The 21,013-nt window shown below is 39.1% G+C and overlaps 1 protein-coding gene across 1 annotated transcript in view; it reads right to left on the reverse strand.

The window, feature by feature from the left end:
* The window catches only part of RAB27B (RAB27B, member RAS oncogene family), a 55,076-nt gene that overhangs the window by 23,803 nt on the left and 10,260 nt on the right, over nucleotides 1-21,013 (reverse strand). The window lies entirely within an intron of this gene.

The raw sequence follows: 21,013 nt of genomic DNA on the forward strand, positions 1-21,013 counted from the left end.
AAGGGCCCCAAAACAAACTTAATATTCTTAAGGCACTTTGGAAAGCTTAAAATAATAGACAAAGTATCAGTGATATTACTTTGTAGGTACTTTACATAAAATAAAGCTGTCAAGCATAAAACGGACAGATGCTTAATATTTCCTCATTAATCTTTATTTGACTGGTTTGTATTGGGCTCCAGTAGGTATATCTTGAGATCTGGAATTTCCACAGCAAAATGTCATTGAGTGATAGCCTGAGGGTGGTTTTCATTGACTGACCTTAAAATTCTGCTTCCCATAACCACATTCATGTCCTAGAGGTTAGAATTAAATTATGGCTGGAACTGTGGTGCATTGATGGCACAGTTGGTTAAGTGTCCAACTCCTGATTTTGGCTCCGGTCATGATCTCAGAGTCATGAGATTGGGCCCTGCATCGGGCTCCATGCTCAGCAGGGAGTCTGCTTGAGATTCTCTCTCCCTCTCATTCTGCCCCTCCCCCCACTCTCTCTCTCTAAAATAAATAAATCTTTTAAAAAAATAAATTAATTATGGCTAGTACTCAAGGGATCTATAGTCTGTGCTTCAGTAGAACAGAAGACATCTTCTGAAGGGAGAGAAGTGGGGGGGTAATTAAAAAAAACAAAAAACTTTGTATCCAGTAGCATTTTGTTCTGTTAGGAAGGTTTTAATTTTCATTTTGATTCTTCTTAAAGGCTATTTATAATTAATGGATGTGAGCCTATATAGAAAATTCAAACCCAATTATAAATATTAATCAATATCAACTTAAACAACCTTTACTTAAGCTGACAATGGTCGATGTGTCTCTTGCAGCAATCAAATCTATTTTAAAAGATAAAAATATCCATTTTGTTTCATTCTATGATCAAGGGATCTAATGTAACAGAGATAAACCAAGAAGTTATTGAACTCTGAAGTTCAGCTTACTTGCCCTGAAAATAAGGGGTAAAAACTCTAACACAAGTCATCTTTAAATTGATTTATCTCCATTGATATATTATTCCCATATATTTTTTAAGTTACTCTCACATATTAAACTCACTTCTAAGCCAATGAATAATTCTGTCTAAATATTTTTTTCTCAAAAGTAACATTTTTTCCATGGGCTTAATTTTGTGGCAACTTCTGAAACTACGTGAGGGTTTTTCTTTTTTTCTTTACTTTTTATTACAAGAAACTTCAAACATATACACAATTTGAGGGAATAGTAGTATACTCCCATATATCAATCAACCAGCTTCTAAATGATCAATAGTCCCAGGTCTATACCCAAAAGAAATGCAAACATATATCCACACAAAAACTTGTACACAAATGCTCATAACAATCCCCAGAAGGAAACAATGCAAATGTCCATTAATGGATGAATGGATAAACAAAATGTGGCATGGCCACGCATCGGAATATTATTCAGCCATAAAAAGGAAAAGGTAGGGACACATGCTACGACGTGGATGAACCTTGACAACATGCTAAGTGGAAGAAGCCAGATGTAAAAGGCCACAGATTTTATGACATTATGGCATTACACATGTAATGTCCAGAATAGGCAAACTCGTGGAGACGGGATATAAGTTAGCATTTGTCAGGGGATGCAGAAAGGAGGAACTGCGGAGTGACTGCTAATGGGGAAGAGGCTTTTTGGGAGGGATGACGAAAATATTCTTGATTTAGATAATAATGGGGGCATATTTTTTTGTGAATGTACTATAAACCACTGAATTGTATACTTTCAAAGGGTAGATTTTATGGTATATGAATTATACTCGTGGAGTTATTTTAAAAGCCCAAGGAAGTAAGAATAACATATTTTATTTAAAAACAAATTTTTTTTAGCTGAGCTCCACTAGCTGGGTGTTAATTAATACTTGTTTACAATGAAGTCAATTAGTCAATTACATAGTTACAAATTAATACTTGTTTACAATGAAGTCAATTAGTAGTATGAATCATGTGTATTCACATACTACTAAAGGACCTATAGAATATATTCGATTAGCCTTATTCGCACATTTACAGTAATTTTTTTTATAAAAATATTTCATATGGAGCAACTGGGTGGCTCAGTCAGTTAAGCGTCTGACTCTTGATTTTGGCTCAGGTCATGATCTCAGGGTCTGAGATTGAGCCCCACTTCAGCCTCCGTTCTCAGCGCATGGAGTCTGCTTGAGATTCTCTCTCTCTCTCCCTCTCCTTCTGGTGCACAAACCCCCCCCCCAAATAAATAATCTTTAAAAAAAATTCCTTATTTGACAGGGTCCTGATAGCCAATCTACTGAGCAAATGTGCTCACAAATCAGGAGTAATTGAAAATCACTAAACAGCAGGACAGATTGGTCATCAGGAGCCTATGAAGCAGCACTGGAACAGAACTTGGGTGTACACATCATCCAGTGGGTCCCAACGCTGGCTGATCATCAGTATTCCCTGGGGAGTTTACAAGTACAAACTCTAAGACCTCTCCAGAAGGGCTGAATCAGAATCTCTGCAGGCAAGTCCTGGAACTTAGAGTTTACATATTTCACTAAAGTATGACAGTAGAGTGGCCAGATTCGGGAACTGTTTTTCTCCTTTTTTCACCTTGAGGCACGTCTACAGGAAACCCTTCAGAAGGTTGAGACTCTTAACCCCCTTCAGCAACTCGTTCTAGAGTAGAAAAAACTCAATGGTCAAGAAAAGAGTCAGTTTATCTGATTTGATCTTGTTAGAGTTGAGAGCAATTTCCTCTTGCTGATTGCCATCAGCCAAGCTTGGCACATAGCTACTGGATTCCTTCTTCTGCTGATATGTGCTATTACAATGCCCTGAACGTGCTTTCCCAGCTACATATCATTTTGTTCCCGCACATATTCTAAACTTTGTTTCCCTGAAAATTAGGAGTAATCCTCAAAACATTATTTACTCACTCAAAACACATATACAACATGCACTGAAGACATCACATAAATGTTTGAATTAAGTAAATTAAGCGTTAAGAATTTTTTGAAAGATTTAGTATTTGACTTGGAAAGGTTTTATGCTTGTCTTCATAAGTGAGCCACATGATTTACTTTTCATTAGACAGCCTACTTTAAAAAAATAAATGCTTTTGTAGGTCCTTTCACCCAGGACTTTAACAAGGGAGCAAGAAAAATAAATGTAAATTCCTTGCAATTCAGCAAAACCTTATATGGAAAACCTATATCTTTTCCAGAATTGAAACAACCTTTGAGGCAATACAACACATTACGAAGCATACACAGAGGTTGACACCTTTCCTGAAGCCAGTCAGCAAGACCAGAAAATGGGTTTTCCTAACTTAGTGGTTCTCAAACTCGGCTATTCTTTTAAAACCCCCTGATGCGCAGACCACACCCCAAATCACGTAAATCTGGCTCCTGGTGGTGAGACAAAAGCATTAATACTACAACCTCCAGTCACGTTTGAAAATGCCACACTGCCCTTTAAAGATTTTATGAGAGAGAGAGAGAGAAAGTGTGTGCACATGGGAGCGCATGAGTAGGGGATGAGGGAAAGAGAGGGAGGGGCAGAGGGAGAAAGAGAAAATCTTAAGCAGACTCCCTGCTGAGTACAAGCCCAAATGACTCCATCTCCCAACTCTGAGATCACAACCTGAGCGGAAACCAAGAGTGAGACACTTAATCGACTGAGCCACCCAGACGCCCCAAGAACCACCACACTACCTTTTAGCACAGAGACTTCTCACTGCCAGGGAATAACTTCTAATTTCAACAGTGCAAGCCACTCCTAGTTTTATACTACAGCTAACAGGACAGCAGAGAGGACCACATTCAGGAAGACATATCATTTCCTAAGACAGTGGCTCGTTGGGAAGACGGTTCATTTCCCACCATAGGTGCCTGCCTCGTGGGCGCACCGGCACCAGCCAGAGGAGCTGCTTTCCCTCATCGTGACAAGGGCATGTGTCCGCTATGATGGCAGTCAGTCTAGGTCTTTTTTCTGGAGAGTTGTGTGACATTGAGTGTATATATGTAAATTGAAGCTTCAACTCTTAATGTTTCCACGTAGAAGAATGATAGGAGTTTAAGCTAAAGAGATGAGCATTTAATAAGAGGTTTTCCGACATTGGCCTAATAATCCTGCAAAATTGTGATCATTTTCCAGTCAGCTGCTGCTTTGAGGAAGTCTTGCCAAACTTCTACTGCTTTGCTTTTTATCTGAGAAAGGGCATACTAATCAAAATATCTGCCCATAAATTCTGCATCTCTCACATGTGAGGAAACCAAGTTAGAGAGCATCTATGGGTTCACATGTCAATGAAAAAAAAAAAGATGAGTTCCATATTATTACAATTTTCTCACTGAAACCTAATTCTAGGTAACTCATAGAGCCGTATAATTCCAAAAATAAAAAAAATAAAAAATCCATGACCTCTTTAGGAAAAGAATGTTGGCTGGTTGTTGTCTTAGCTGATATTTAATAGGAAGCATTTTATGAGCTTAATAAATGCTGAAAAAGAGAGATTATATCTGCAAAGAATGGAATTAGTCCGAAGAAAGTGCTTATTTATCTCAAGGGTTCTTTCTATATTATGTAGATGCTTATGTTAATTGAAATTTCTAGATTAAAATCTTATTTCTGCAATATGTATAAGGCTGAGTGGAGAATACAGAATGCTATTATAAGTGGTTCTTAACCCTTATGTGATTGGAGAGAAAACAAATAAATGTTTAGTTTCTTCATCTGATAAGTTATTTGAAATGAGCTCTGTACCAGAAAATCTATGGCTCTGAATCTAAAAGATATTCAGAGGAGAGTGTAAAACTCATAAAGCCCCAAAAGCAAATAATCCAGTTAAAAAATGGGTAGAAGACATGAATAAACATTTTTCCAAAGAAGATATCCAGATGGCTAACAGACACATGAAAAGATGCTCAACATCACTCATCATCAGGGAAACACAAATCAAAACTACAATGAGATATCACCTCATACCTGTCAGAATGGCTAAAATCCACAACACAGAAAACAACAGGTGTTGGTGAGGATGTGGAGAAAGGGGAACCCTCTTGCACTGTTGGTGGGAATGCAAACTGGTGCAGCCACTCAGGAAAACAATATGCAGTTTCCTCAAAAACTTAAAAATAAAACTACCCTATGATCCAGTAATTGCACTACTAGGTATTTACCTAAAGAATACAAAAATACTGATTCGAAGGGACACAAGCACCTCCATGTTTATAGCAGCATTATCAACAATAGCCAAATTATAGAAAGAGCCCAAATGTCCATCAACTGATGAATGGATAAAGATGTGGTATTCATAAAGATTTTATATATATATAATGGAATATTACTCAGCCATAAAAAAGAATGAAGTCTTGACATTTGCAACAATGTGGATGGCGCTAGAGAGTATTATGCTAAGCGAAATAAGTGAGTCAAAGATAAATACCGTATGATTTCACTCATACGTGGAATTTAACAAACAAAACAAGTGAACATAGGGGGGAAAAAAAAGAGGCAAGTCAAGAAACAGACTCTTAACTCTAGAGAACAAACTGATGATTACTGGAGGGGAGGTAGACAGGGGGACGGATGAAATAGGTAATGGGGATTAAGGAGGGCATTTGTCGGGATAAGCACTGGGTGTTGTAGGTAAGTGATGAATCACTGAATTCTACACCTGAAACTAATATTACATTGTCCATTAACTAACCAGAATTTAAATAAAAATTTGGAGGGGAAAAAAAAAAAAGAAAAACTCATAAAGTGAATCAGGAGTAGGGACAAAAATAATCAGGAGGGCTTTATAGAGGAGGTGACATGAGAGCTGGAGTTTGATGTGGGAAGAGCAAAGGACTGGTGGTGAGCAGAGCACTCACGTCATGGAGGCAGCATATATACCCCGTGCCATCGGCTACAGCAAATATGGCTTAGGTGGAAGCAGAAGCAGCATTCTGGGGGGCCTTGGTTGGTGAAGTTGGATCTGCAGGGCTGTGGTGTGATGTAAGAGGCAGCTGTTGGAGTCCACAGCCCTGGGTTTAGCAGTTCAATTTCAGCCCTTTAGCCAGCATCTGACCATGGGCAAATGACTTAACCCTAGATTCTAATGTCTTTACCTGCAGTTGTATGTAAAGTACCTGGCTCAATGCATTCAATCATCGTGGATTCACCTTTCACACTTAACTCGCCAAGAAATAGGGAACCATAAAATTTTTTTTTTGATCAGTGACACAATGTAACAAAACCACAAAATAATGAATCAATTCCTACAGGTTACTTTGTAACTTAAAGTGAAGTCAGCAAATTTCTCAGAAAGAAGGTGGTGTAGAAATCCCAAGAAACTGCATAGCTGCATTTTAGAAAGCTTGTTTTCCTTCCACTTGACAAAGCACTAGATTATTTCAGCTACTTTATCCCCTGCTGGAGCTCTGATTAAAAGTACAGTATGTCCACAATGCCTAATTACAGCTTTAATAAGCCTATTGTTTACTTCTTGGCAGTAACCTAATCAACTGACAATGTCTTAAACTCACCTACCATTTTCCAATATAAAACATTTATAATTTTGTCTTTGACAACATCTACCCCCAGCTGTTACTGGTGAGAAAAGAAAAATCCTCATTAGCACAAAGATATTTACAGCTATACACTCCCATCCCTGCTGTTTGGTGCATTTTCAAGTCTAATCAGAGCAGAGCAGAAGGCAGCTAGGTGCCTCGCTCAGTGCCCTAACTGGCCAGGGTAGTGCTCCATTCTATAATATTCATTAACTTTAGATTTGGTGAACGTTTTTTGGTTAATAACAATTTGGGGTGGAGAAAAATCATGAAAGATTCAAAAATGTGAGTGGTTTACTAAAATTAAACTTCATAAAAAGGTTGCTACTCAGAATTTTGCATTATGCTTTTGTCCAATTTTTTTTTAACTGAGAAAGGGACCTTCCTGTGGGAACATCCTCTCTTGACTGTTCATATCCATAGTGACTGTTCTCACTGATAAAGAATCATGACCTCAGCAAAGAAATGCCAAAGAGTTGGAGCTTTTCTAAACTAGGATTTGTTATAAGACAGTTCTTATGAAATTAGCTTTGCCTCTATTTGCCAGATGGGTTCTAAGATGAGAGGAAACTCTGTAGCATGCTGCAGGAACACAGATTGGGTCATGTTCTATCTCATCTCTGCAAAATCACCACCCTCAAGTCCCCTCCTGCCCAAGGAAAAACATGATCACATTTTCCATTAAAGATTTACATTTTACTTTCTGGCATTTTTTTTTAACAAAAGGAGAAATATCATAATTTACTACATTAAATCAAAACATTGAAAGGAAAAGGTTAACATTTTAGTGGGAAAAAATAATCACAGTAAGCTGTCACAAATAATATATTTGTTATATCTGACACTTTCCAGTTCATGGAAAGTCTGTGTCTCAAAGAAATTTTGGGGAATCAATCTATTTCTCCAGCATCAAAGAATGCTCTTTCTATGTCATTTTCACTGCTTTTTAATTTTTTTAATTTTTTAAAAGATTTTATTTATTTATTTGAGAGAGAGAGTGAAGGAGAGAGCACAAGCAGGGGGAACCTCAGAGGAAGAGGGAGAAGCAGGCTCTCTGCTGAGCAGGGAGCCCAGTGCGGGGCTTGATCCCAGGACCCTGAGATCATGACCTGAGCCGAAGACAGATGCTTAACTGACTGAGCCACCTAGGCGCCCCTCTGCTGCTTTTTTAAAAAGGAAAATCCAAATATCTTCCTTTACTGTCTTGTTTCCTAAAGTTCCAGTAATAAGCAAAGGGTTTCTTTTAGCAAGCTATATTATTATATCTAAAGTAAAGGTTTTCCTGCTGAAATCGGAGCCTATTTGGTTAGGTATTATTACAATAAGAGGAAAAAATATGAAAGCTAAATGCCTGTGTACTAAATTTCAGAAGTAAAACTTCTAGTTATATTTAATAGCAAAATAGAGAAGTTTCAGATTTGTTCTATCTATATATTTCTGTTGAATACATTAAGGTGAATATACATTGTATGTGACTGTGAGGGGGTTTATATTTCAGAATAAAGCTGGCTCTGCTCTTCCCTGATAATGTGACTCAGCAGCTAATCTTCTTGTTCATATTTACACAATGACAAATGCAGACTCATGTCCCCCCCCACCTCACCCCCCGTTGTCTTTCCCCTAATTAAGTTAAGGGTGGGACTATAATATTATTCACCTTAAAATCCTTCAACAGCATGTGAAAGAGTAGACTTTTCCTAGGATCTAAAACAGAAACTAGTTTTATAAACCCAGCTATAGGTGAGGTTTACTTGCTGAATAATCACAAATATTAGCAAATGTTATACTATATCTCGTGGCAGATAGGTTTACTTTGTCTTAAGCAAAACAAGTGAGTAGGACAAAATACGAGGAAGAAGTATGAGAATGCAAGCTGGAACATTTTTCTCCAGCCCAACATTGACTGGGTTCCATTAGCTCTTGACTATAAGGGATCAGCAGGGTCATAATGAGCACGTATGCACACGTGCACACACTTGTACACACACAGGCTCAGGCTCATCAAGCATGAAAAGATCATGAGGCCTGGGGCGCCTGGGTGGCTCAGTCGTTAAGCGTCTGCCTTCAGCTCAGGTCATGATCCCAGGGTCCTGGGATCGAGCCCCGCATCGGGCTCCTTGCTCAGTGGGAAGCCTGCTTCTCCCTCTGCCACTCCCCCTGCTTGTGTTCCCTCTCTCGCTGTGTCTCTCTCTTCAAATAAATAAATAAAATCTCAAAAAAAAAAAAAAAAAGAAAAGATCATGAGGCCTGTGCACACCACTCCCTAAAAGCCAGTCCTCTATTGAACCTGATCTTGTCAGAAGATAAGTCTGCTTTGAATGTTTATGGAGTAAGCCAGAAATATCTACAATTTACAATACAAATTATATAAAATATACAAATTTGAACTTTCTTCTAGGCCTGTAATTCAAAGTAGGAGAATGAGATCATCTTTTTTGTTGTTGTTGAGAATTCGGTGCCATCTATCCAACAGGCAGAAGCTACTCTGCCTAGAAAGAGTGTGCTGGGTCCTTTTGAAAGGATTCCTAGGTCTCCTCGCCTGGAAGTAAGGTGATACCAATTTGCTGGATGAGCAGAAGAGGACAGAGGAGGGAGTTCTTTGTATAAGGGGCGAGTGGAACATTAAGGCATGCCCATCATCAGCCTGTTTAATCAACCCTGACATATTGCCCAGGTGGAGGCCTCAGGGCACTTCAAAGGAAAGATCAGAAAGTTGCCTGGGGACCTGACACTGTCAATGGCCAGTCCAATTCCTGCCTTTGATAAAAACTGGTATAGCAAACACATTTACAGAACCTCTGTATGTAGAACACTAACTCCAGGAGCGAGGAGGAAATGAAGGAGGAAAATGGAAATACGTGTGAGACGATATAGAAACACTTAAAAAGCAACAAGAATGAGGCCTTTGGTAAGAAATTGAGGAAAGAGGATGGGTTTTATAGTCAAAATTAGGCTTACAATATACTTGTAGCACAGCTCCATTTATAAAGCAAGGATACTAATCTCCCCCAGATTCGCTCATTCGCTCACCCAACAAACATTTACTGGGCACCTATCATGTGCCTGGCACACTGAGTTTATTGCAGGGATTAAATGAAACCGCATAAAGGCTCCACTACGTTACCAAGGCAACCGTGACGGCTCAAGCAACGGCGTGTTCCCCCCATAGACCCACCTGCCACTCCTACTCGGTTCACAGTGGCCCCTTTCACTCTCAGAAGGGTCTCATTTGAACAAAGGGCATGGTCCCTGCAGCTAGTAAGTCTCCTAACTTGTCTTCATGCCTCTGGCTTTGCCTTTTCCCCCATCCTTCCCCACATAACAAGCAGATTTTCCCTCAAAATTATACTCAGGCAACATCACTGTCCTGCTTCATATTTTCCAATGGCATTCATCAAACTGAAAATAAAACCCAGAGTCCCTTTTTCCTGCCTTACAAAGTGCTGTATGACCTGGCTGATTGTTCTCTACTGATCCTCTACTCCTTCAAGGAGCCACGATTCGCCCTGTGTTAGACCCTTTGCAAGGGCTGTTTCCTCTGCCTATACCCTATCCCTCCCCTGTCTCACAAACAGCCTTCTTACTATCATTCACTTCTCAATCTAAATGTTTCTTCATCAGAGGGATCTTGTAGGGCCCCCAAATCTAATGAAGGCTCCCATTCACTTTCTATGGCATCAGTCTAGTTTTTGTGTGGCCCTTCTTCCCAGCTGATAATCTGCCTTCTTGTTTATTATCACTCGCTTTCCCATCTAGATTGCAAGCTCTGAGTGGGTTGCATCCTCGCACACTTTGTTCACTTCGGAGCCTCGCTAAAAATAGGTGTTCAACAAATATTTGCTGGAGACACTAATATATGCTCCGTTAGATCCAATTTGTGTGGTTCTGTAATGCAGACAGCTGGTCTTGGAGAACTCCAGCCTGCGCACTAAAAACTCTGAACACTCTGCATAAGAAACAGTGTCTTTACCATCAAAGTTACCTTACATGTTGAATTGAAGAAGAAACTAATCTGAAACTCACAAGTTCAGGATAAAGCTATAAAATTAAAGAACCCCTGGTGGTTGAGTGTACAATTTCCAACTCTACTAATAGCTGATTTTAATACCTACCTCTACTTCTTTGGTGTTCAGAACCATGTCCAGTTAAAATACAGAAAATTTTGATGAGATGCTAGAAAGGGTTTTATTTAAGGCTTCAGGGTCAGATTACTGAAGAGGAAACCTCCTTTGGATTCCTGGACCATTTCCACTGTGTGTGTGTGTGTGTGTGTGTGTGTGTGTGTGTGTGTGTGTAGGCTTCCCCACACCAACAAGCAATTCTCTGATAAAGTGTCTGAGATTTCAGCTCAATGCTGACCTAACACCCGGATTCCACAGGTAAAGAGCTCAGTACCACAAGATGGCCCTCTACTCCAGACATCAACTGGAAGCCCAGGTTATCTGTGCTCCTACCCGACCAGCTGCAAATTGGAGATTCCAACAACCCCCTCCAATACAGATGCCAACTGTAAGTCAGAAGTTACCTGTAGTTCTGACCAACGGGCTGTAAACCAGAGGTTCCCACAACCCCCTCCTTAAGTCCTATTAATTTGCTTGCAGAACTCAGGAAACCTGTTTACTCCCTAGATTATGGATATATTACAAAGACTATTAAAGGTTACAAATCAACAGTCAGATGAAGAGATACATAGGGCAAGGCAGCAAACAAAGGAGCTTCTGTCCTCATGAAGTTTGGGGTCTGGCATGGTCACATGTGGAAATGTTCTGGTTCCCCAACCTGGAAACTCTCTGAACCCCCTCCTTTTTGGGTTTTTTATGGAGGCATCATTACTTAGGCATATTGATCAACTCATTGGCCATTGGTGATTGATTCAACCTCCAGCTCCTCTCCCCTATCCTGAAATCAGCAGGTGGGACTACAAGTTCTAACCCTCTCTTCCTGGTTGGTTCCCTCATCCCTTGGCCTTTTCTCAAAAGTCATTTCATTAACATAAACCTGGTTGTAATGGAAAGGAATTTGTTATGAATACCAAGACACCCATGTCACCCTGATGTCTCTGAAGCTATGTCAGGAACTGAGAAGGGGAGACCAAATATTATGACAAAAGATGCTCCACTGTGCTTATCACTCAGGAAATTCCAAGGGTTTCCAGAGCTATGAGCCAAGAACTGCAGATAAAGACCAAATATATTTGAGAAATACGTTTTGGTCATCTGAATGTTCAAATATATATGTATATATATTTCTTATAAATCACAATATCACAGAATCTCACACAAGAAAATCATGGGCTCAAATCCTCATTTCTACAGTCTCCTATGTAAAGTTCTTAATGAAGCAACACATTATCTTAGACCTCAAACTTTGAGGATACAAAATAAAAATAATCTGAACTTCAAGAGAAAGCAAGAATCCTGTTTTAAATGTATAAAAATGGCTAGTGTTGCAAGAAAATCGAAGAAAACAAGATCACTACAGAATGCAAATAACTCACATTATATGTAACCTGAAGGAATAAGTTTGCTATTGAGCTACTGTTTGTGACTATTTTACTCTGGACTGGATCCTTGGACAGGAGATACATTAACTGCTCAGTAAGAAACTGAACTCTTAAGGCAGGTCTGCCTGTGAACAAATTTCAGCTGTCTTGAATTTTCAGAACCTATATTATGAAGATTTTACAGAGGATTGCAAACTTTTTTACTTAATTCAGTTGCTTTATTTCAGCCTCTACAACTTTTTTAAAATAAAGGTTATGGCTGATCTTCCCTTGTGTGGTACAAAGGCAAACTGCCAGAAAACCTCCTGTGTTTTCCCATATATACATTTTGGTAGCTGTTCTCTAACCATGGCCTCTGCAGCCTAGTGTTTTTGAGGTGACCTGAAAGGCCTCCCTGAACCAGCATCTGCCCAGCCACCGTGCCTAAAGCCCTCATGAAATCCTTATGAAACAGATACCCCTGGGGCACCCGGGTGGCTCAGTCGATAAGCATCTGCCTTCGGCTCGGGTCCTGAACCCAGAGTCCTGGGATTGAGCCCCGCATTGGGCTCCCTACTTCACAGAAAGCCTGCTTCTCTCTCTCCCACTCCCCCTGCTTGTGTTCCCTCTCTCGCTGTCTCTCTCTCTCTCTGTCAAATAAATAAATAAATAATTTTAAAAAAATCAAAAAAAAAAAAAAAGAAAGAAACAGATACTCCTAAGATCTAGTGGAAGGGTATTAACTGTATTAGAGCAAGAGGTCACCAAGGAGGTGATATATTAACTAGTTCACTCATTAGTCTTGATTAGGTTGACTCATTAAACTTACTACCTCCCATAGTCACCTAAACTATGTCTTCCAAGGCAAATTTTCATTAGCAGAGTACCTGGTAAAAAGGGACACAACATATTTTGTTGAATGAATAATGAAACCGAGGCAAAGGTAGACTAAGGCATATTTGTATCAGTGAAATTCCTGAATGGGAAAATAGGGAAGAAATTTAGTAAAATAAAGTCAATGGGCTGATGGAGGGACACTAAAAAAAAGGTATGGGGGGGCACATAGAATCATGCCCCTCTCTCCCCTCCCTCACAATTTTGTTCCTAGCTGGCCCCGAAATGTCAAACCCATTCTAAATATCTGTATTATAATTGGTTGAGGTCCTCAGACTCTAAAAGCTATTGTAAATAATTAACTTAAGAAAACCACTTTGCCCTTTACCAGCGGCATTTAATTGAATCTATAATAATCTGTACTTTTGCTAATACATTAAGTCTGCAGCTAGTGTTGAAAAAAGACACAATAAAATGGTGAGGAGGAAAGGGAAAATTCCAAATTATTGAGCCATAATTTATAAAGACATATTTGCACTACTGGATTCCAGATGTGAAAGAAGCCGCAAGGCAAAAGGCTACCAAAAAATTCAAATGAGTGGTCTGAAGAACAAAGATGAACGGAGGTGAAAACATTAGAAGCAGGATAATAAAAGGCCTGGGCTGGACAAAGGGAAATTTAGAAACTCCCAACAAGAGCTATACATCATTCTGAGCATATAAAGGTTAGTCCTTCTACCTGGAGAAGGAGCACTAACAGTAATGCATAGTAAGGAGCCCACTATGTGGCAAGGCACACATGATCGTCATACTTCCAAAAAAGACAAAATCAAGAAACTTCAGATGAATTCATAAAATTAACAAAACACTAAGAGAATTAATAAGATATTAAGAAGTTGACCTGGTTTCCATTTTTCTCCCCCTTCTTCCATAGTCCTTAGAGAAAACTTTACTTACAATTTCTTTGCTGCTGTCACAGTATTATTCTTTGGATGCTGGGTCAAAACCCAAATCCAAGCTACTGGAATCACTCAAATGCTGGTTTCATGGATTTCTTCTTCTTCTTCTTCTTCTTCCTTTTTTTTTTTTTAGCATCCAAACTTGCTCTGCACTGTCAGGCATCACGCACTCTCCAAAATTCACTGGACCTTAAGGAATTCTTTCTCAACTACTTTTTGCTGAATGTTAAGATTTCAAGGTCAGTTGATCTTCTAAAGATGCTTCTAGGTGAGTTGAAATGATCAAAATTCAGAGAACTTAAGACCACAGTGCAAATCTGCAGTTTCTGAGTCCATGATAACGGTGCTTGGATTCAGCCCCACTCATGTCCCTGCATTGCCAAACTACCCAGAACACAGTCTATTCTCAGTTTTAAAAGAGAATGTCAAGAGAGCTCAACAAACATTTACTGAACATCAACTATATGCAGGAGACTTTCGGAAGCCCTGTAAATATAGAGACAGATGAAAGGAGCAAAGCCAGGAATAGGATTCGATTTCATCTCTCCTCCCTGAATCTGTGCCTCAAAATCACCAGAAGATATCATTACTAGGAAATGACCTTGAAACAGATACTCACATTGTGTCCTCTGCTACAAAAACCAGAATGGTTTTGCGGTCTGTCTCTACATCATGCATCTCATAAAACATGTCCACAAAGGATGAGAAAGAACATATTTGACATGTGCAGGAATAAGATATCCACCCCTCGTTTTAATCCAGTTCCTTCATTTAGTTACACATCAAGACATGGGTATGATATGCACACAATCTGAGCAGAACGATCAAGTTCCTGACCAAAAGACACGGCTTCCTTTCCCCCTAAGTCACAGCTCATCATTATGTCCGTCAACTCTTTTTTCATAAGCCCTTCATGCTCAGGTGACTCAAGGCAGGTGAACCAACAAACACAAAATCCAGAACTACCTTGCAAAAGATTGACAGAGATGAAAGAAACTTGAACCCCAAGGAATTTTACCTGTTTGGTTTCTCTCGGCTGGTTCTCTCTAGAAGGCATTTTAACTGAGATAGTCGTCCGCTGAGAAAGAGAAACAGCTGGTCTGAATTGTTTTCCAAATTAAAAATTGGAGTTTCGGAATAGCGTTAATAAAAGTGGAATCTCAGAATTAGGTCAGATCGGGATGTGACCCCAACAAGACTTTGGGGCCAGACATGGCTCTAATTCCTTTTCCTCGAATTACTAGCTGTGTGGCATGAACAATTAGTTAACCTGGCTCTGAAATCCCTCCTGTGTAGACAGGGTCATAACAGTATTCATAAAGCACCTGGTTTGCCACTTAGCCAATGGGGAGACCCTGAGTAGGTGAAAATGATCTCGGTACAAAGCACTATCGGCAACAATTTCTTTGTAATCTTTTCATTTCTTTGTAATTAGTGTTGCAATTGCAAACACTTATTAATAACATTTCTCATTTTGTGACTGCAATAAAGGACTCTTGCTCAAAGACCATCACTGGGAGAAATAAAAAGGTACTGTTGCCCAAGTTCAACCCTGAATGATTCTGATGCAACTGGTCTGCAGTGTGTGATTCGGGGATAGAGAAGTCTGAAACCAGCTCAGATGATTCTAACGTGAAAAAAAATAACAAATCAAAAGCAGACAAATAAGATGTTAAACAGCATGACTAGTAATTTACAGATGCCAGGGTTAGCAAATAAAATTCAGGACACTCAGTTAAACTGGAAGTTTGAATAAAAAGACCAATTAATTTTTTAGGGTAATCGTGTCACAAATACTGCACATTTAACTGGATGTCATGTATTTCATCTGGCAATCCTAACCAGTATGATAACTATTGTGCAAAAAAGGGAGAAAAAAGAGTATGTGTATCCAACTGTTTAATTATACATGGATGAAATGGATTTTGAAGCTTTGCTTCTGGGAGGGGAACTAGATAGGAGGCACTCCTTGGGCCTTTTAAATTTTGAACCACATGAAAGTATTATAAAAATTAAAAATAAATAATTTATAATGGGAGGAAGGAATCAATATAGAGCGGACATAACTAATACATGTGATACACTTAGAAAACAAAACTGAGAGGAATCTGTCAAAACATTCTATCACCCTCCTGTTTTTCAGTGTAGACATAAATCGAATTAATATTAACAATCACTTGTTGAGCTGCCAGATTATAATTGGAATTAATATTAACAGCCTCCTGTTGAGTTGCTATTACGCTAAGCACTTTACATCCTTTAGTTAATTTAATCCTCACAATAACCCTTCGGGGTTTTGCAAACGAAAAGGCTGAAACTCGGAAAGGTTAATTAATTTGCCCAAATCACACAACTAATGATTGGCAGGCCTGGGGTTTAAATCTAGGTCAGTCAGAATCCACAGCTTGTTGCTTTTAAACACAAGACAATACTGTACTGTCTTCTAGCATGTTGACCCCCAAAGTCAGGAAATTTGTATTTGAGCATGAAAAGCAATGCAAAAAGGAAGAACCATGAATGCACACTTTCATTTTATGCCAGCATCAGTCCCCGAGCTATGAAACATGACACCCCCCTAAGTATTTTCTTGTTAAGTAAATATATAGCTACACCTCGCTTTATGCAATGCCTATGTTCCAGGACAGTTGTTTGTAAATGACACTTATGCAAATGTAATCATATTTAGAGTAAAACTGGGAGTCTGCTTTTTAAACAAGGTGTGTTAAATTTGGAAGATAAATATGACTGAGCTCAATTCCACTGTTTTGGGGCAGGGCATAAAATGAGATCATCTAGGAATTTGCTAATCGTCCTTCAGAGTTGGGGGTCTTAATATAAAACATGACTGATAGTTTATGTGTGGAGAGGATACTTTGCTAAACTGCAAAGGATTTAATCAGTTAAATTTCTAACTTGAGCCTACCTTTAGCTAATTTATTGTTTAAAAAGCACGAGTAAATATTTGTTATAGAGAAGCAGAATGTCACTTAACTTACCAAACCAATACTATTTTCATAGCTTATCAGAGACAGGAATATGTTAGAGGACTCTTTAGTTTTCTATTGTGAATGGTTTTTAAAAGATTTCTCCAAAATCTGTTTTGGGCTACACATCTTACACATCCCCAGTGAGCTGCTTTCTTTAGATGGCAACATGTGGGGAATGGGAGGAAGGGGTTTATCTGTTGGAATTGATGATCAAAGGCTAATAATATTTCAAGAGTCTTTAAAATTAGTAATTTTATAAACAGTTGACCAAAACCTATCATCCCATTGAGAAGAGAGCCACAGACTCTCTTCTGCCAGGATTTCTTGTCAGGGGTTGGGATAGGAGTGGCTGAAGGCAGGTAATTGTCCCCTGCAGCCCAAGGGCAACGAGAACAGCAGGCTGAGGTTAAGGCAAGACTTGACTTCCCCATGTTCAAACTGTGTGCTTTCTACGCTACATCAACTCTTCTGAGCAGCCAGTATTACCGTGAATTTCCTGAATTCAGGAAAAATCAACTCAGGAATTTAAAACCATGCCCAGAGATGCTGTTGGCCAAGCAATGGCGCCATTTGTCAAAGGTGGCTGCCATCTTGGTAGAGCAGTCATTTGTACCATCAACTAAATATTCTATTTATTTTCCTCCTTATTCCTTATAAAAGGGAGCATTTTCTTTGAAAGTACCATATTAAAGAATATATATCAAATGCTAAATCAATGCTATCAAAGATTTTATCTAAACAGCCAAGAGTAACCGAGGATTGTATATTACTTTTAGCTCCCTGGAAACAGACAGCCCTCCACCTCCCCACCCCTTACCACCCCATACCACACCATGACATGTATTTATTTTTTATATTTACACATATTTGATTCAGTAGATATTTTCCAGAATGCACTACATTCTGGTAAGGTACCGCCAATAGTAAATCTGCATAAAACTCATATTGCTTCCAATAAATCAAATTGTATCTCCATTTAATTGTATTTATCATATGTAATTGAATCAAGTTTCTTTGTTTACTCTTCTTCATTTTAAAAATAGGGAAATTGAATTGCTTATATCATTTATAAACTATGATGGTTAAAAAAAAAAAAATGTTTTCCTTCAGTTTTCTGAAGCTCTTGTTATTTTATCCCCTGTAGGTCAACAGCCTATTCTTACTTAAATGTCTTCTTACCTAGAGTCTGGGAAAATATATGTACATTTTTTTATGAATAACTATTTTTATCTTAACATTTCTTTACTCACTATTTGAGCCTATATTTCATGACTCCAAATTATATCAGAAAATTCTTAGCACCAGTGGTAAGATGAATTCATAAAAAAAAAACGAGCACAGATATTTAAAAGAGACAGGCTTGGTGGAGTCAGTTTCAGGTATATCTCATCTCACAATCAACACAATATTTCTAATTAACATAGTGTTCTTAACTGGAGTAGTCTGGTGTGGGTTGGAGGCCATAGCTTTCCTCATTTTTCTGGGATGTTCCATGTTGACTCTCCAATCCACAGGCAAATTCACATGTCCTCTCTCGACAGTGATTTTAGCCAAAAGAGTAGCCTGCTCAAATATATTCCCCCTCCCATTTACCAGAAAACTGGATAATTCCACCATTATAATAATTCCATCTGAAGCTCTTTAAAAATGTAAATGTCAGCATAACATGTGTTAAATAGTACCGCATTTCACTCCAGCATCCCGGAAACATACAGAAAACTTTAGATCCCCATGGAAATCCTTCACAGAACAATGAGATAGGATTGGTGTCTTAGGCTTTCTTATTGTCAATATAAAAGCAATCATATAAAGTCCATTTCTACATTATTTATAAAACTACAATTAAAAACATTATCCATAATGGGCTTTGTGCCATAAAGTTACTATTAAAAAGTAACAACAGAAAAAGAAAGTGTCTCTCCCAATAAATTGATATACTTTCTTTAATCTGATAAGAAAAGCTATGGTACTCATTATTTTTGTTTGTTTCTGTTGTCTGGAAGATCAGAATTCAGTTTTTTCCTTAATGTTTCCCTGGTTAAACTACTTTACCTTTGTCTACTTCTGGACTACATAACTCTGTTTTTGCTTGTTTGTTCTTGTTCCTTTAGCTACATTTAGTTTAGAGACTGCATTTTCGTCTCTAAACTATCGTAAACGCTTCTGTGGGAGGAAGTAAACACAGTTGATTCTTGTTAATCACGGTAGTTTTGTTCTATAAAGTCACCGCAAATACTGAATTAGTGAATACTGAGCCATTGTTCCCAGGAGAAATACAGGGTAAAGTTCCTGTGAGCCTCTGCTCACCAACTGATCAATATAAACCCCGTTTTATGTGTATTTCTGTTAAGGGCACCTTATTTAATATTATCGTTGATTCATAAACATTGAACTCCTGGCCAATGGTACCATAATTCATGCCTCAATGAAGCTTATCTGACACATGTATTTTTTTCATAAGGCACGTCACAGCCTTCCTGCACTTAAGAACACTAATCAGTTCAGCAATATGCTTGGGGGGCATTTTAAACAGAAAAACTACCACCTAAAAAGCACAAAAATGGGAAACATGTGGCATTAAATAAACCATGAAAAGGACACTTGTTTTCAGCATGAGACACTGAAAGTAAGAAACTGAAACAAGACAGCGTCAACTTGTTTGACCTCAGCTGGGAACAGGCCCATCAGGAGACTCAAAATTTTCCCCACGTCTATGCATGTTTGTGAATGACCACAAAGATACCAGGAGTATTGATCTTGGAGTTACAAATAAAGTTTAGCTAGTAGGCAAATGCATAAATCTACAACTGGCAAATTATGCGGATTGGCTGTACGACTTCCCAAAACTAACACTATTATATTGTGGCCAATTAGCCCGTTAGCCACAATTAGAATATCAGATTATGGGGTGGAAAGGGGGGGCCTGAGGGCAAGGGGCCAGGGACAGGTACGCTCTGATTCTCTGGTGGAAATGAGAGAAAGGTTAGAGCAAAGGCAAAAGGAGCAGGTCCCAGGAGAGTAGCCAGGGAGTCCGACAAGGGACTCAGGTGGAGAAGTAAGGTGAGCCTAAAATGGACAGCATTAACCGATTTCACAACTGTACTTTTTCCCTCTTGCAGTGACCCTTTTATTATACTCATTATTGCTTCACTACGGGAATTCAGGGGGACTTTTTTTCTTCCCCAGTAGATTCCTACCCTAAACTTAAAAAAATATGTCAGGCTAGGGTGCCTAGGTGGCTCAGTTGGTTAAGCGACTGCCTTCGGCTCAGGTCATGATCCTGGAGTCCCTGGATCGAGTCCCGCATCGGTCTCCCTGCTCGGCAGGGAGTCTGCTTCTCCCTCTGACCCTCCTGACCCTCCCCCTTCTCATGTGCTCTCTCTCATTCTCTCTCTCTCAAATAAATAAATAAAATCTTTAAAAAAAAAAATATGTCAGGCTATATGACCGGGTATTGTCATGCTAATACATCTCGGAAAAGAAGCCTGATACATAACGTGTTGATTTTGGCCAAACTGTTAGTAAAAGTAACTGTTGTAACAACTGTTACTGTTGTAACAACTGGTTCTCAAGGAAGACTCTTCTTTCTAGTTGATGATGAGAAATGTTATTAAACCTGGAAAAGCCACTCCCATTACCCCCACACCTCTATTTTCACAGTGACACCAACACAAAACACACACTAGGCAAAAACTGGTAGAAAGGCAGGTTGAGAAAGACACATGTGACATTTGTAGGACTAGTAACAAAGCAGATCAGTCTCTTCAGTTAGGATGCTGCACACAGTAGGTCCTCCAGGGATCAACTATGTTAGCAGTAGTTTGACATCAAAACTAATTAGCTCATGAAATAAGTCAAACAGAGAAAGACATGTATCATATGACCTCACTGATATGAGGAATTCTTAATCGCAGGAAACAAACTGAGGGTCGCTGGAGTGGTGGGGTGGTGGGAGGGATGGGGTGGCTGGGTGATAGACACTGGGGAGCGTATGTGCTATGGTGAGCACTGTGAATTGTGCAAGACTGTTGAATCTCAGATCTGTACCTCTGAAACAAATAATGCAATATATGTTAAGAAAAAAAAAAAGAAGAAGAAGATAGCCAGAGGGGAAGAATGAAGAGGGGGAAATCGGAGGGGTACACAAACCATGAGAGATGATGGACTCTGAAAAACAAACTGAGGGTTGCTGGAGTGGGGGGGCAGTGGGAGGGATGGGGTG

The sequence above is a fragment of the Leptonychotes weddellii genome, chromosome 13, assembly GCF_054177405.1.
Source record: "Leptonychotes weddellii isolate Sample4059 chromosome 13, ASM5417740v2, whole genome shotgun sequence".
NCBI lineage: Eukaryota > Metazoa > Chordata > Mammalia > Carnivora > Phocidae > Leptonychotes > Leptonychotes weddellii.